This window comes from Ptychodera flava, chromosome 1, assembly GCF_041260155.1.
Source record: "Ptychodera flava strain L36383 chromosome 1, AS_Pfla_20210202, whole genome shotgun sequence".
Lineage (NCBI taxonomy): Eukaryota > Metazoa > Hemichordata > Enteropneusta > Ptychoderidae > Ptychodera > Ptychodera flava.
The window spans coordinates 6,431,416-6,449,199 of record NC_091928.1 but is presented as its reverse complement, the minus strand read 5'-3'; the positions used below and the strand labels follow the sequence as shown (position 1 = coordinate 6,449,199).

At 38.2% G+C, this 17,784-nt stretch overlaps 1 protein-coding gene across 2 annotated transcripts in view; it reads right to left on the bottom strand.

The window, feature by feature from the left end:
* LOC139126295 (paired box protein Pax-6-like) overlaps positions 1-588 on the bottom strand; it is a 115,963-nt gene extending 115,375 nt beyond the window's left edge. For both annotated transcript variants that reach the window (XM_070692790.1, XM_070692917.1), the window contains exon 1: positions 418-588. The gene's annotated coding sequence lies outside the window, so the exon portion shown is untranslated. The remainder of the gene's footprint in view (positions 1-417) is intronic.
* Positions 589-17,784: the final 17,196 nt, after the last annotated feature.

Below are 17,784 nucleotides of genomic sequence, written 5' to 3'. Positions count from 1 at the left end.
CTGTGTGCCAACCTATTATAAAGTCATCTATTGCTTATATAAAACGAGAGCTCTAAATAGGATACAAGATTTTCTCCCAATAATCATTATATGTATTATTGAGTAGAACTGGCGTTTATCTTGCACTGGTCGATCGTTTAGAAGTGTCCTCGCGGCAGAATTTAAAAGAAGCATGGTGCGTTACCGATATTCGATTGCCCGACGCGCATAAGATATATTTTTGTCGCTGCTACGAGCTCGCCGAGCTCTCTTATCTGGCCCTTTCCGCACTGGATGCATCTCATCTCCCAGAAGCACTTTGCATACAGGGAGAGCGTCGCAGCAGAAATTCCGATTGAAAAGTGGATTCCGGGACCTGCTCGATATTTTAAGGTTAATATTAGATAAAATCGTAAAAATATTAGACAATAAACTTACCGCTATGTCCGCCGTACCGGTATTAAAGTGTTACGGGCTGGAATAGGCCTTGTCAGATCCGATCAAAATCAAATGAGCCAGTACTCTCGAACAGTAGGGGTTTCAACGTAACTCTGCACTGACAGATAAAGGAGTGATCTCATTGGACCGCGCGTCGCCAAGGAGAGGGGTGCCGCAGCGAGAGACATTTCCCAGTGCAATAATTTGGCGAGATAAGACATATTTAATATCCACTTCATTAACTGTTGTTGCGTTTCATACATGATTGATACGTACAGTGAAGTTTTATGAAACGAACACGGTTTCAAACCAATGGTGAAAATAATGTAAGCGGAAACATATTTAAGGCAAGCTCTCTCTCTCTCTCTCTCTCTCTCTCTCTCTCTCTCTCTCTCTCTCTCTCTCTCTCTCTCTCTCTCTCTCTCTCTCTCTCTCTGAAGATTGTTCCCAGCTTTTACCACGGATTAGATGAATTTTGTCTTCGTCTATGTGATGAAAATGACCCAGTGTAGACAAATTATATCAAATATGTACGCTATAGTGTGTGTTACACAAAGTCGTGTTTTCCCAAAGTCCTTCAGGCTTTCGATCTTCCAAAAGTTACATCCCATGTTTTGAATGATCCATGTTAATGATGAGAAGCTTTTTAAGATCAGTTGATTTTTCTTACAAGGAGGAATTTCACGATTATAAGTATTGTTGGATGAAAGTTTCGATTTCTATGTTGTGAAAGAGACTTAAGAAGAGGTGTCGAAGGTCAGATGGATTTGAAATAGAATAATGAAAGTCATGTGAGCAGATTTGTGATGAGAAGAAAGATTTCGCTACGTTTGCGATTTTTCCTTTCTCAGTCAAATAAAACGCGAAAGTGTGCAAAATATTTCTTTTGTGAAATTCACATTAGTCATCTTTTTCTTTATATCAATTTGCATGATATGAAATAAAAAGTATATGGCACTAGCATTTCTTCGTATATTAATTGTATTTTTCGAGTAAATATTGAATATCACTTCATGTGGAGGAATTCAGCCAATGAACCTCAAGAACTGGTTTACCAACAAATAAACAAACAAACAAACAAACAAATAAAACAGACAGACAGAAAATCAAAGGAACTATAGCTTATGTAGTCGAAAGTATTCAAAACCAGACCTCCACAGTAACCGCTTTCATCGCAGGTCACATTTGTCATCACAATAATTGCGGCTGTTGATGATTCATGTTTTGTCACATCTCGTGAATGTATTACTAGTCAACATTGAAAATCTATGTCTTTCCTTGCTTTTACCTCAAGTATATTATGAAAATTCAGCGTCCCGCACTCGATCCACATTCAGCGAAGAAGTGAAGAGTATCGCCAAACTTTTTGAAAACTGTGTTCAAGTCCGAAGAGTTTCTGCTACAACAATGGAGTTGATAGATTTCGGAATTTGTGCGCAGAGCCAGGCTGAGTAACGGTTCAACATGTTTCGTTGGGCCTGAGACCAAACTAATAGGAATGTTTAACAAGTACGAGGACTTGTAATACGAAGTTTACAACTAATAATTTTGCTGTTTTTCAGCGGATTCACACGTCGACAGTCGGAAAACACGTAAAATGTCTATTTCAGCTTGTCACGAGACATTTTCCTTCAATAACATTTTTGGTTTTCTCCATGTCGTTCGGTGTCCGACATGTCACTGTGCAAAGTGTTAACAAGGATATGTTGGCATGTCGATTCATAGATTTGAAGAATCTCATTCCATGAATTTTTACAAGTTTCTTTTTAAGATGATGTCCTCTTACATCGGAATCTGCCACACCAATCTCATTGGCAGAAAATTTGCAAATAACCTCGTCGTGGGATAATTACACAGCAAATATGCTGATGACGAGAGTCGTTGCAACCACAGAATTTAAAATAAAGTGGCAATAGGTTTGAATTCAAAATTTGTACTTCGTTCATGTGGTCAAATTTCTAGTAGTGTTTTGGCTTTTTTGTATGTAATCCATAACAAAGAAGATTTCTTGGGCTGGCCTTTTCAAAAATATTTTGGGACTTGGATCTAACGCAAGGATTAACCATCACCGGGCAACGGGATTCAATTAAGTGAGTGCAAGCATCTCTGTAAGTACAGTCGGCGCGTCCCCTTTGGTTATTTCAGGGAGAGATGCTCTAACACTGTAAAAGATGCCTGAACACTTTTCAGAAATCATAACAAATTAACAGCTCGCAAGTCTTTGAACATTTGGACGTTATCAGACAATGCGAGGCACAATGAAACGACTGATACCCACAAATGATTGTGAAAGCTATATCAGCTGTATTTGTAAAGTACAGTTTCTCGTTCTAATCACAAAATCACATAGAAATGCCCATTGTCTGCGACTAACTTGTCAATACAACCCGTGTGGGTATAATATCAGATATTAACATTGCTGACTGCTGATAGAATTCATTGTCAACAATAACACTGTATATAGTGCACAGTGGGTTGTGTTCGCTATGAAAATACTTTGTGATTGTAAGAAAAAGAAACATCTTGTTTTCTAAAGCCCAAATAACAAAAATATATTTTACAAGTTTCAGCTACAGTTCCTGACAATTTAATACACTAGAACTTACAATTTCTCCGCTACAAAAAAGTGTTTACATATTCAAAATTTGTCAATAAACTGCCGATTACCATCCTGCTCGTGATGTTTGAAGTCAAGCTATATAGACATCGGACGTCAATAACTTATAATACAAAAAATCACCGTGCAGAAAAGAAGATGAAAATCTGCATTGGAAATATATCAAAGATAATGATTTTGTATCGATGTCAATGGACCAAGTGGAAAATCCAATTGGATTCGTAATCATTCTTAGCTCGGATCCTGTGATTCATCGACATTGTTTACTGACCCATGTACCACACTGTTCCAAGGATTATCCCACCTTTGTATTTTCAGTGATCTGATTTTCTTTGGGTTCGGATTAACATAAGAACTTCCAGCGGAAAAGCCCTGATAAACCAAAGAAAGTCACTGCTTGTGTAATTATTTTCAGAATGAGATTCCACTATTGCCATTTTTTTGTAAAATTTTCCTATTCACTGGAACTGTAGCAATCGTTCAGAAACCACTAAAATATAAAGGCACATAAGTATTCTGAAAAATTCACAGAGATATAGTTTAAATGAAACGTACACCTTTAAAGACAAACCAATTGTTGATGTCCAAATTTTAAAGCCATACGGTCTTTAATATGCTGGTTCTCGCTTTAGTAGATCGTGCCAACGTTGACTGTTCGTTTGGTTGGTAATTCTGTTGTTTTCATTAGTAAACTTCACCAAGTTAAAGGGGCAGCTTTTCATCAGATTCATCTCCGAGCAAGCTTACTGAACTGTGCACAACTTTTTACGGAGAGCAAAAGACTCAGATTACATAAACAGTTAATGTCAACAAACATTGAATCGGCTTGGTTTGAGATACAATTGGTAAATAAACTGCGTCTTTCAAAACAAGACAAAAGAAAAAACAAAACGCAAAAACAAAAAAAACAAACGCGGGGAATCGTCGAGTTCGTTAATCAAGAGGTATAACCGATTGAATCTTGCCGAAATAAAAAAGTCCATGACTTCGTGTATAGTAATCCTACGTTCTTTTCTATTACATCAAGTGTATTAGCTGTATTAGGTGTATTAAAACAGCCACCAAGTGACTCTCGCAAGAGAATAGTGAGTAGAAAAAAACCATTCACCACAACAAGCATGCAATAAGTATACAATAAATATATAAATTTATCTCATTTCATTATCACATTTATTTTCCATCGGTTGTTAGCATGATGCACTTAATGTATGAAGTTGTAACACGACCTTTGTTTTGAATCATCGATTTCTGAATAACGTTCTAATGAAACAGTTCAAGTTGATTTACAACCTAGTCAGGTTAAGAGAGAATTCGACCATTCTGTCTCTGTAGAAACGTATTTCTCGCGGAAGGGATAGATAGCATTATGTAGAATATTGTATTTTAAGTAAATCAGCCTTTGAACGTGTTTACTCGATAATCACCTAAGTAACTGTATAAGAATAAAAGAAATATATTTTTAGGAAGAAATATCCTCTGGTGAGATACATTCGTGGTTAGTAACGTATCTGGTGATCTTTCTTCAAATCTGAAACTTCCAAGAAAAAAATTGCATACTTGAACCACTTCCCTACCATTTGCATCCTTTTCTACCATCTCTTGATTCTCTCCATAATATCGCTCGCACATCCTCACAACAACGAGAAAATACATTTTTGATAAATCTCTCTTTTTCATGGAAATTATGAAATGGAAATGCATTCACTCGGCAAGGTGAGATATCCTTCAAGATATTTCTGAAATCATGCACATAAAAACAAAAAACAAAACAAAACAAAAAACAACAACACGACTCTGTTTAGAAACACTGAGATAGGAAATGTAAATCTTGATATTTACAGGGCAAGTCCGAATATACATGGTTAGCAAGTGGGGTTTATTGTTTTTACTGCCTTTACTTTTTATTCGATAAAAATATCTGTTCTTCTATTTATCATCTGCATATTGGCAGATGTTCAGACTTTCAAATGTGTGTATTTTTCGGCATTGAAAGGCCTTTCTAGCCAAGGGCATGAAGGGACTTGATGTCTAAAATAGAAGGATTTGCTTCAATAATTTTATCTATTTTCTCGATCATATGAACTTTATGATACAAGGGAAACCCATTTCGAATTTGAATAATCTTTCTTGAACGCTGCTAATTGTCTGCCTTTAATTTTAGTATGAAAATGTTTGTCCCGGCTGTATTGTCAGAATCTCGGAGAAATACAACCACGGTCGTAAAACAGGCCTTGGTACGTAAAGTTTGCCCACGTCTTTTCTGGTGAGCGATGCGACCTGGGTGAATCAAGAAGGAAATGGACTCGTCATTGCGTACTGTCTAAGATGATCTAAATTTGCCACAAATCAAGTGAAATTGAAAGGCAGTTGACTGTGATCTCTCAGCGACGCAATTAACCCAACCGCTATGGATGCTATACCCGTCATGAAATGAGACAAGAAAATCGGTGAAATTGAAACCGCCGGGCCGTGCAATGGACATGCGAAAAGGGTGAACTATGTAGCAGGGGAGATTATCTATGAGTAGGCCCTGTTTGATGATTCGGTCTGAATTTTGCCTTTTATTAGGAGACGCTTCTTGGCCAAATTAAAGCAACGTCGTTAACTGTGGGAAGGGGCGGCTTTGATCAAATTGAGTTCTACAGATACCTAAGGTAAGAAATAAGGGTTAACAAAATATTATATAATAATGAATAATTTTTTGTTCACTTCGTAACCACTGTGAATGAGACACGATGATAAAATAAACATGGATTGGGTCACTTGAAGCATGCTGTGACGTCATCAATCATTCCTCTCAAGGTGCCTTGTTCTATGTGAGAGAGTGCAGTCACTAGCACGACCAATTTCCCTCAGTAACAGATATGTATGCTACGCATGTATGATCTTGACATATACCCCTATTCTGTTAAAAATGTGCTTATTCGTTAAGAACATTAAAGAAACAACTTTCAGTCGACGAAAGGAATCCATCTATGCCGAAACAAGAATGAATATTTCTCTGACAGGTTTTTGTGATGAGCTACGATGAACGCTATCATTATGGAAAATTTCCAGTTGAAGGATTTGGAAGTCGTGGAAAAGCGAGTACGGGATAATTGAACGCGTTACCTTGATTGAAGTTGGCACAATGAGCAAAAGCAAATCGAATCAACATAGTCACGTATTACACGCTGTTGGTAAATCGTCCACACTCGAAAAAATCCATGCAAGCGAGCTTGGAAGCCAATGTGGTGACAGTAATATGTTGTACGTTTTTGCAGCGACTATCTCATTTCCTGAAGCACTTTTTATTTGTGTTGTTATTGCACCATCCCAGTTTAATCGGTTCGCACGTCAGCGCCGCTAATTAGCCTGTGTAATTGTCTTGATTAAACACACGGTGAGGAAACTGCTCACCGTGTACAGATTTGGCGTAAATTCGCAGATCAGATGCATCCGTACAATGTGTATCTGAGTCAGTGAGCCGGTTCTTTTCCCCGTCTATACATGGCTGATTGCCGTCTATCTCACTTCCACTCGGCGCAGTTCAACTAACCAGTGCATCGGATCGTTTCTCCCACCTAATTAGCCATGATCAATGGCTGGAGAAATAAATTCATATATAGCTATAGCTATCCAACTGAGGAGAGCTGTCTTCCCCGATTTGTTTTTCGGTTTATTGGCGCAAAAACAGGACGAGACAAACATGGGCACTGAGCTGTAAAAAGATAGCCAAACTATATAAACGATAAGGGAAGGGGAGCGGACGACATAGTTGTACAGTTCTCGTCCACGCGAGAGAGCGAGACATGCGGGCAGCCATTGTGCGGCTCCCTTGTCATGTTTAGCTGTGTCGTTTAGCCGGATTCTCCATCAAACCCGGTGGACGCTGCCCATGTGCTGACAAATACGCAAGATTTTATCATGTCAATATATATGGACGTCGGTCGGAAGAAGTGATATATTATGGCAGGTATTTTAGCTGGGCTGTTACCATGTGCTAACTCGGGAGCGGCTGTGGTCGTTTTGTGGACGCCGGCCAATTCGATGCAAGAGACCCGATTGCAATTTTTTCCCCACCCTGACGATGTAAAGAGAGTGCTTTTGGAGTGTTTTCTAAGAGTATACAATGCTGGCAACTAACGCATCTAATATCAAGAATATTGCAGCAGTTTTTCAAGTCTGTTTCAATGGACACATTGCTATTGTACCATTGCAACAACGGAACTTCTCCCGATATTGTGGTACTGCCTCTTTGGGTCACTGAAGGAACGACCGGAATTATATAAATACGTTTCTTTGCCGAAAACACCCGATTTTTATCAGCCCTGATTAAAAATACTTCGCTAAGTTCAGGGTTTGGTTTCACTAAGCGACGGCCAGGTTGATTCAATGGCACCTAGCACGGAAATTGAACGAACCTTGGAGCTAACTCGAAGTGGCTGCCGTTGGTATGGCTACAGGCTGGCTAGAATATTCACATTATCGTTGGTACGAGACGACGGATTTCTAAAGAAACAGACAGGATTTACATAAGTGGCTGAGTTTGACAACGAGACCGACTCTCCCAGGAACGGCTGATTTTGCGAAGGCAGGTGGGATTTTCCGATGCCCCGGAGAATGAGAGATAATATGAGGACATGTACACTTAGAGAAGAAGGTGTCCGATTTAAATAAAACCAAACTGAGGATTGTATACACATGGCCTCGCAGAACGGCCGACTTTCATCATCATCATCATCATCATCATCATCATCATCATCATCATCATCATCATCATCATCATCATCAAATCATCATCATCATCATCATCATCATCATTATCATCATCATCATCATCGTCAGCATCATCATCATCAGCATTATCATCACACGCGTTGTACACATTAACGTCACCATCACCATCAGTCCCGCATAGCACGCCTACATTTCCCCATAAGGCCGAACGATCAAACCTAATGAATACATTGTCACTGTAATGAGGATATGCGAGTTGAAACGAGCGAAATACTCAAAAACCCTTAAATTGATTGTTACAATGAAAAATTGTGTTGCAATCAAGGATATGTTGGTTTTATTTTCCTGGGCGACTAAAATGTCGATAAATGGTAAGAGTGTGCCCCATGGAGCAAGTCCTAATCGAATCATTTCATTCGTTTTACTTATACCATCATGAAACTAGACCAGTAACAGGCAAATCGAAATTAAGCGTAATTCCTTTTCATGTCCCATGTCCCTTCTGTTTCTCGTTACAATTCATTCTAATTTAATTGACGTGCCTCCGGACTTTTTTCGGTTATTTTGGAACAACAGACGACGCTCTGGGATTTGAAAAGAATACGCAGGTACAGTGGTGCGGGCTTGTCTGTTCATTTATGGCTTAGAAAATGCGTAGAATTTGATGTCAAATTTGTCGGACTCTTTACTATCATTAAAACATGATGTTTGTGCATCTAAGTTTGATTTAGTTCATGCCTCTTAGTTTTAAGAGCACGCGGAAAACGAAATAAAAAGAGATTTTCGACAAATGTACCTTATAGCATTCTTTAGGTATTCATGATTTTCAGAAAAAGTGGAAGAACAAAATCCATCCACTTCATATCGCAACTTGTGTCCTCAAAAGAATGGAACATTCGACACGTTGAATGGTTATTTTTTCTGTGGATTATTAGGAAAGCAGTCACTCAGCTATACTGTATTATATTCATATGTTATAGTTACTGATTTCTTCAAATATGATATTTCTGACTCAAGTTGTTTTGAGACAAAAAGGTGTTCATCAAACATAAAGCAGTCCATATCCTAGCGGGCGTCGACCGGAACACTCTTTGATGTTTTCCCCAGCGACCTTATGATTGAGAACGGAATTAAGTCAACCTACGCGTTCTTTTGGTCCTAAGTGCACACCATGGACTCCCTTTAAGTTTGATATCCATTGTCGTGGATCTAGACACACAGTAAATGGCACGCAACGAAGATTTCGTGTTAGTAATAATTATCTGAAAATTGTTGCTGTGTTATTTCTAATTTGCGAAATGGTTTCATTTAATTACGTTCCTTTGTGGCACATTGTTGGCGTGATTATCAAGTGCGGGACAATACAAGCCCAAAGCAGTTTAAAACTACCGCCTACTGTCACACAGTTGTTCCTTTTCGTCAATAACTGTAATTGCTCTGCGCTTTCGACAAGGGACTGAACAAAGAGTGGAGAAACCTCAGCAAAAGTCCGTTTGTGTTCCTCATTCAGCCCTACAGAGCGCTCGCATATTGGACATCGTGTTTGCAATTCAATTTTTAAAGTTATTCTAGTGTAATAAGTCCGCCAAACTAATGGAGCCACATTGTAATCGCAGAGTGAATGGCCTATCTGCTACAACTTTACCTCGGTGTTCGTCGGATTTGCTGGCATGACCCTTCGTTCAGACATAAAGATGGTGGTACCCGCATTGGTACCGGTATACCGTCACAATTTCAAATGGGTTGAGCTTCCCTGTATATTTGAGTTGTATCGACAAAAAACTGTTTGAAGCTTAAGCTTGACATGCAAAAGTCGATCTTGACTAAAGATGTCTTGCAATACAGCTTCAATTTGATGTAATAGATAATAAGACCGTACCGTACTTTTTATGGACGCAAAATGATTGATTCTAACATTCAACAAATTGACAGTGTTTGCGAGGCGTACCGATAAGACACTTGAAATAAATTAAAACCGTTGAAACTCCAGTCGTTTAAACGCCGATGGGATAGTACAGACCAAGATAAGATCGTTATCAACTCGCAGACTTAGATGTGTAGCAAGTATCTAACCATACTTCATGTAATAAATATAGACATGCACAGACATGTATGTATGTATGTATGTATGTATGTATGTATGTATGTATGTATGTATGTATGTATGTATGTATGTATGTATGTATGTATGTATGTATGTATGTATGTATGTATGTATGTATGTATGTATGTATGTATGTATGTATGTATGTATGTATGTATGTATGTGTGAATGTAAGTGTGTATGTTTGTATTTGCACGTTAGTATATTTCATATATATATATATATATATATATATATATATATATATATATATATATATATATATATATATATATATTCTGCGAAGTTTATTTATGAATGAGTGTGTGCATGTGCGTCGTACAAATGTATGTTTTCATAATGTGAAGGTGTAGATGACAAAGACAAACAACATGCAGACATTGATAGATACAAATGCAAATTATGAAGACAGATAGCTACATCGTTCTGTATATTACTAAGGTATAACGCACTTTGTTTTTACTATATTGATCACTGAATACACATTTTTGGAGACAGCAAACTTGTATCTCATGGTATGTCCTTGCGAGCACTTGAATTCAATACATAAATTATCAATATATTTCACAATTTCAGATGTAAAAAACATACAGTATCATCATGAGCAATGAAACTAGACGCTGCACGTTCGCGTTGATTTCCTGGCTGTGTGTATTGAAATAGGCAGTGCGATTGGCCATCCACTACTTGAGACGTTTTATCTGTCTCTGTGCATTTGCAATGTAGTTCCCTTGTCAAACGCCCTGTGGGTAGATTTCACAGTGACGGACCTGACCATAAATGAAGCATACCGTTGATTGCTCTCATTCCAGCCTAGGATAATCTCACCACGGACCGTCTATCGCCCTCTTCCCTCGGGCAACAATCGCATCCATGTATACCGTGTCGGGTGCAAGCTCCCTCGTCGCGGTCTCGGGGATCTCATCTGTCACAGTTTTCGTTCGAATCAGCAGACCGGAAGGGGGTCCACTTCAGGAGTGTGTTTTGAACGTGTTGTGTCGGGAATAGGAGAAGAACAGTGAACTGAGTGATGTTGTCATCATCAGAAAGGTGATGTTGTACGAGGTTGACTCTTAGTTCAACGATGAAGATGACGGTGTTGGTGGTGATATGATGATGATGATGATGATAATGTTAATGATGCTGTTCACAATAATGCTAATGTTAATATAATAAATTAACAACAACAACAACAACAACATAATGTTAATGTAAACAACAACAATAATAATAACAATAATAATAATAATAATAATAATAACAACAACAACAAGAACAACAATTACAATGGCAAGACGGTGACGGTGATGCTGCTACTGCTGCTGCTGCTGCTGCTGTTACTGCTGCTGACGGCGGTGGTGGCGGTGGTGGCGGTGAAGTAACGTAAATAAGAAATTACTTTAATGGAATGCAAGTACACAATACGAATGTATTATTTCAGTCATTAGTCAACCAGTGATTGCAAACGTGTCTTATAACTCTCTGCGAAAGAATTCCTCGTAACATTACCCCATGTGAGGTACCTTCGGTTGTGTTGGCTTCTTTAATCTATTTGCTTTGTTACTTCGACACCAACATTTTACTGCCTGTTCCCCTTGTAACAAATGTTCCTGTCAAGGCACTGGAGAAAATAACCCGACTCGGACACAAAGCATTGGAACGATGTTAAGGGTCAGACTTCCCAAGATTTATCAATTCGACCTCGTCTCCATCTTGTTTCAATTTGTGAAATCATTTCAGTTACAACGTAACATCTCTTAAACTAGTCGAAGTCAATTCTACGTTGAAGATTAAATCGTTTTTATTTAATGTAATCGAAAGAGTTACATCCAAATGCAATCTTAAGAATAAACATGCACTTTATTGAGCTCTTCTCTGGGGGTTTTCAATAAGAATGTACAAAGAGAGCTCAATTGAGGAATACGTTTTCATAATTAAGAATAAAAGAGAGATTCCATACAAACCAGTCATACAATCATATATATGCTTTTGCACATCTGGGATTAAGTATTAAGTCATTCCATCGATTCTTCCTATCATAATGCTGGAACAATTTTTATTTCATTTTTATTCTGATGTGTATGATTGTGTTTCTCAATTTTCCGCCTAGTAGTCCGAGGCAATACAAATAGTCGGTTATTTTAATATATATATATATATATATATATATATATATATATATATATATATATATATATATATATATATATATATATATATATATATATATATATATATATATATATATATACATGCATACCGTACATCCATTAATACATACATTATGAATATATCGTCACCAACTGTCTTTCTCATCTATATTGCTCAGACACAGAACTAAAGGCATCAGTCTGACACATTGAACTCATGAACTTTGTACACGTCACACAAATAAAGAAATAGCGTGACAGATTGTTATGATTTCGAATAACACTGATGACCTTTCTTTGCAAACCGTGACGACGAGATAAGCAAACTTCCGCAAAACTGGTCCCATGTTTTGATGGCAGTATATGTGCTAAGGATGAAAATGATCAATAATGGTGCCATTTCCCGCTGTCGATGAGTTTTTACAGGGATAAGAGTCTCATGGTGAATGCCTATACGCGTGTACTTCATGTGACTTATAATTGCCCTTGTACTGAGCCTGTCATTCATCAGTGTAGCTTTGAATTCACCTTGAAATAAGCGAGACGACCTTGTCTAGTGCTCTCCAGCTGTAAGAAAAATTCAAATTGAATCTAGTTCTTATTCAAAAGCCAATGGCGGAAAAAATAGAGACAGTATTTCAGAAATCTTTTGATGGAGAGATACAGACAGATAATTTTCAAAATAAATAGGCGACTTTTGGCAACACTGGAAAAGAATTCCAATTGACTTTAATCATTTGGTGTTTACACAATCAATGTGATAAGTTCACCTCGTCTCATACGATATATCATGTCGATTTCTTTGCAAATTAATTTAAAATGACAGATATAGACCATGCGATCTTCTTGTTGACGGTTTGACTCGTGTCTTCGTTTTCATACAAAGTCATTCAAAAATGGGACTACCCTGGCCTTAGAAAATGACCTACCCTTTGAAAATTTAGAATCGAGGTGAGATCTTTAAGACCAGTATCAAAATATCAACATGTTCCTGTAGAAGTTGCAAGTACTGAACCATTGAAACTCCCACGGACACGTGAACATCCATAAAAAGGAATCTGACATGAAATCGTTCGTATTTCCTTCCAACTGAACAGCTAGACTGATGAAAATCCCTGAAAAGGTTTTAGTTTTGTCGGTGTTTCAGTTACACGAACGACACCTAAATGGAGCTCACTCGCATTTTTCCCTCCTTGTTGTGCGCAGACTACTTCTTTCGTTTGGCAGTTTTCCAAGAAGTTGTTTTGCTTGTGGACGATTTCTTACCTAAGAATCAGATAGTTTATTATAAACGAAGAAGTGTTATCGAAAATCATGCTTTTTAGAGTGCTAATGTCAGAACTGCTCGTCTGAAGTTCGGCCGAACCTAAACAAAGTCATAACCACAGCTTCAGCGTCACATACCTGGGCAGCCATGTCATATGGAATATTATCTATATTTTAAATTGTTCTTCTACACACTCGCCATACTTTGATGGCCGCTTCGTTTCAAAGATAGAATTTTGTCATCCAGCCCTGCCATACTTAACGAACTAAATTATTAATCAATGGTTTCCCATGGGACCGCTCTTGCATCAGGCAATCTATTGAAATAGATTTCGGCTTAATATTGAATGTTGACAGACATTGTTGCCGTTTGTTTTGCCTGTGTTCTCGCCCGTCTCCAAATGTTACTGCGCAAACGTATTCTCTGTCTGTTTGTCTCCTTGTCCGTTCTGTGTCCGTCTCTGTCCTATCGTCTCTTGTGTCTTGACAAGGCGGGAATCGTCTCAGATCTGAAGAAAATTGATTGAGTAAACTCGCTGAGGATAATACGTGCGGATAATTCCACGTAAAGTAACGATTATTTGGGACCCGGTATTACTAAGATTGACTGACTCAAAACATGCGAGGGCTTATCTCATGGCGTCCGCTTCAGTGACTTTACAGCAAATTCCCTGCCCGCTAGGATGAGAGGAATCGATTCTCCTTTGCAAAGAACGGTCGGTAAGACCGTGCCCACCGAGTGAGTAATTATGACTCTTTCTGCTTGAGTGCAAACACGAGACTGACGCGAGCCACAACGCAGCTGGGCTTGTGCATTATTATACCGGGCACACCAGCCGAGTTAATTCGCCAGAAGTTCGAGTGAATCAGTAGCACTGCTAATTAACTTTTCTTTCATCGGCTGAGACGCTTACCCGCAAAAAACTTTTCGTCGTCTGCACCAGAATTATTGTTTCGAAGTGATTTGATTTTAGACTGGAAGGGAATCTCTTGACGGCACTTGACGAAACCTGAGGAAATAACAAATGAAAAATATCTCTAAAATTTCTTGTTATGGAAATTTCAACATGTGTAGGTCACATAAGTCTGCTCACTAAGCGAGCGCTACAAGCGGAACGATAGTGTGTTGAAATTTACAAGGTGTTTGGCTGTTCATTTCCTGTGAATTAGTTGCCTGATGATCTCAAAGTGCCAATCAGACTGAAGTGCCGCCGCTCACATGATGCAGATCATAATTACACATATACACACGAGGTTTAATCTTTTCCCGTGTCATCCTCTCTTTCGCAGTCATTATCCTCAGATAACTCGGCAAAAGAGCCAATTAAAAATTCCTGTCCACAATTTGTTTTCCCTGTTGTACATTTCTCATTAGTTCTTTTGTTCACTGCCTAAGTTAAATCAAGTTCAATCTGAGATCGTTTGCTCTCTCTCTCTCTCTCTCTCTCTCTCTCTCTCTCCTCTTCTCTCTCCTCTCTCTCTCTCTCTCTCTCTCTCTCTCTCTCTCTCTCTCTCTCTCTCTCTCATATGAATGTTTACTATATCGTCGCTAATTTGATTTCCCCTTCGTTTCCTAGTGAATAAATGTGCTGATCGCAAACACCTCTATTATTTGAAGATATAACTACAACATTCCGATCGATTCTATGGCCTTAAGGTAGTCAAAGACAAGCGGAGGTTTTGTTACAACATATTTTGCAAAGTGATATGCTTACACGTGGTTTGATATCTTTAGTCTATAGATTTTACATTGCATACCAATGTCAATATAGAAAAGAATTAATTCTGTAAGTTCAATGATTATTTTTTCATGAACTTTTTTCATTGTTTTGGCGCTTGCTTTAAATTTACGCAAGGGAGTGGGAAACGGAATGCTCACAAACTGTACATGATACTGGCAACATGAAAAACTTTTCGATGATCGAATATTTTGTAAACATAGGTCACGATGGCGTTCGTGCAAAAGTAAGGTATACAACGTTCTATTTCCATTTTGAACACGATGAAAGTTGGCAGTGAAGCTAACTGCCTTGGCATTTATTTTACTCCCAACCTCCACGGTTGAAGCTTCGCCGCGCGCAGGGCGTGCACTCCCGGGGCGTTATATCATGGAACGTTGCGTCCTTGGGGAAGTATAAAGAGTATAGTTGACTAGTACTAGCACACAAATTGTATTGAACAACATTAACGAAGCCATGCAAGCGTACTAATAACGTGACAATTTGGATATCATTACAGCAGAAGGAGAAAGGTTTTGTGATCATAGCGAGACCGCGACAGGGACTGATTGCCTTTGTCGGTCACGACTTAAATGTTGATTTCTATCGAGTCGGTGTCAATGATTTGCGAGACGATTGTGTTGACACTGCTTGTTTTAATTTTGTGGAACGAAATATCCCAGGATGAATATTTCTACAGTAATTGAAATACGCAGACTGTGAAATTGACATCAACTACACGGTTTTTATCATGGGAAGAATCACAGAAACACCTGGTTAAACGGAACAGTGAAAAAAGAATATTTTTTCACAATTGTTAGAAGTGTCAGGTGTTTGCACATGAAAGTAAAATAGTGTAATTCGATCGCCAACTCATTTTAAGAAATGTCATGTACGTGACATGTGATCAAGAAACAGGTCAGTGATTCGTTCCCTCCGTAAATGTAACGAAGATCTTATCCAATCGTCAGAATACTACGCACTCGTCTTTTTCACCCGTCATGTAACTTCAAGGGGTGCATAGAGGAAAAACGATTTTCGGATTTCCGTTATGATGATTTTCAAGACTTACATTTTCATTTGACAGAGTTGAATACATGAACGTTTGCATAAAATATTGAAAGAACACACCGACTGTAATGAGGCAATTGTTTTCTTTTATATTATCATAGTTTTTATGTTTAATCGAAACTTTAAACGACTCTTCATGACTGATTATTTTGAACATTTATTTTGTCAAGTATTCAACACTTAACACACCTTTAAATGAGCCCCAGTTTTCTAATAAAACATTAAGCAAAACCTTAAAATTGAAAAAAAAATTAAGCGAAATATGAATGAGTGGTTCAAATATAAATAGGCAAAATAAATCCTTTGGGGACTTTTAATGTAGTAAATAATTCTTGTAGGAAAGACATGGCAATTCATTATTACTGGTGCTGTCATATTTTGTTTTTGTAACTTTCACTCATGAAGCGCCAATTGACACATTTCGCTGCAGCTAATTGACGCTTGATTGACCGCTAACCCAATGACGTCATAAGCTGTGTACAAACACTTTGCTTCTATATGTATTAATATAGCGAAAGAATTGATCAAGATAATTTTACCAGCACCACCACAATAACAACAGTTATTGAAATTATATCCCATACAACGTGACGCACAAACAAGTCGAAGCGGGCATTTATTTGTGCTTTTAAAAGTATCAAGAGCTAAAAATTACACTTATGCAGCAAAATACTACAGAGAAGCATTGGAATGAATGTTGCAATACCGTAATTGGTATTAACTTGGTCATGAAAACAAACTCTTTGCCTGAATGTGCTTCAAACTAACTAGATGGTTGTGAAGTTGTGACGTCAGGTGACGTCACTATTGATGTAAAGGTAGGTTCAGACAATCTATGAAAGGATGATTGTTTTATGATAGGCTTTATGTCAACTTTTGAATGTAAATGTTATGTGCCAGTCATTTTACGAGTACTACGCTGAATTTAAATGATGATATCGATATCTATTGACAGCTTTTAAAATGTTTGTTTTATACAGAATTAAAACGCTCCTCAAGAGTTATTCCTATTTAAAAATTTTGAAATTGTCTGGGTGAATTGTCACCCTAGTTTTATCGGTTGTAAGTGTGGTAATTTAAAATTGAAAGCAAGAAACTGAATAAAATAAAAATACAGATAAAAGTGGAGGTGACGTAAACAAAAGGATTTTGAAGAAATAATAACTCTCTACATCGATAGCTGTAGAGGCTAACGGTGAGCGAGAATGCTAATATAAAGTCGAAAATTGATGAAAAAATGAAACGCTAAAATTCAATAAAACAGTTCCCCTTTTTGCAGGTGGTTGTATAAGCCAGCGTGTGTTTGCCGTGCATTACAAGTGCACTGCAAAGAACGTCAGATCACTGAGCCACATTAAAGTCTGGAAACAAATATATCGCAGCGTGACAACTCGCTGGTAAAGCTGTAGGTAATGATATAGCAACTCACAAATCACAAAATTACCGCCGTCACCCCCTGGCCTAATTTCCTACAAGTATACAATGAATGGCGACACGCCGGGACCGTCATTCAGCCGTGACAGAGGCGACGCTTCGCCACCCATAGCGACAAACAAACCCCGCTACACCTCGCACGGCGCGGACTGTATTGCCAGACGACGTCCCCCGTTGGTTGTCGAAATAGGATAGCATTTATTAAAAACCGTTTACAGATATATTTATTAGTTTTATCTCTCCTGGTGACGTGACTCAACTCTTGCCGCAGCGGTGACTTCCGATTAG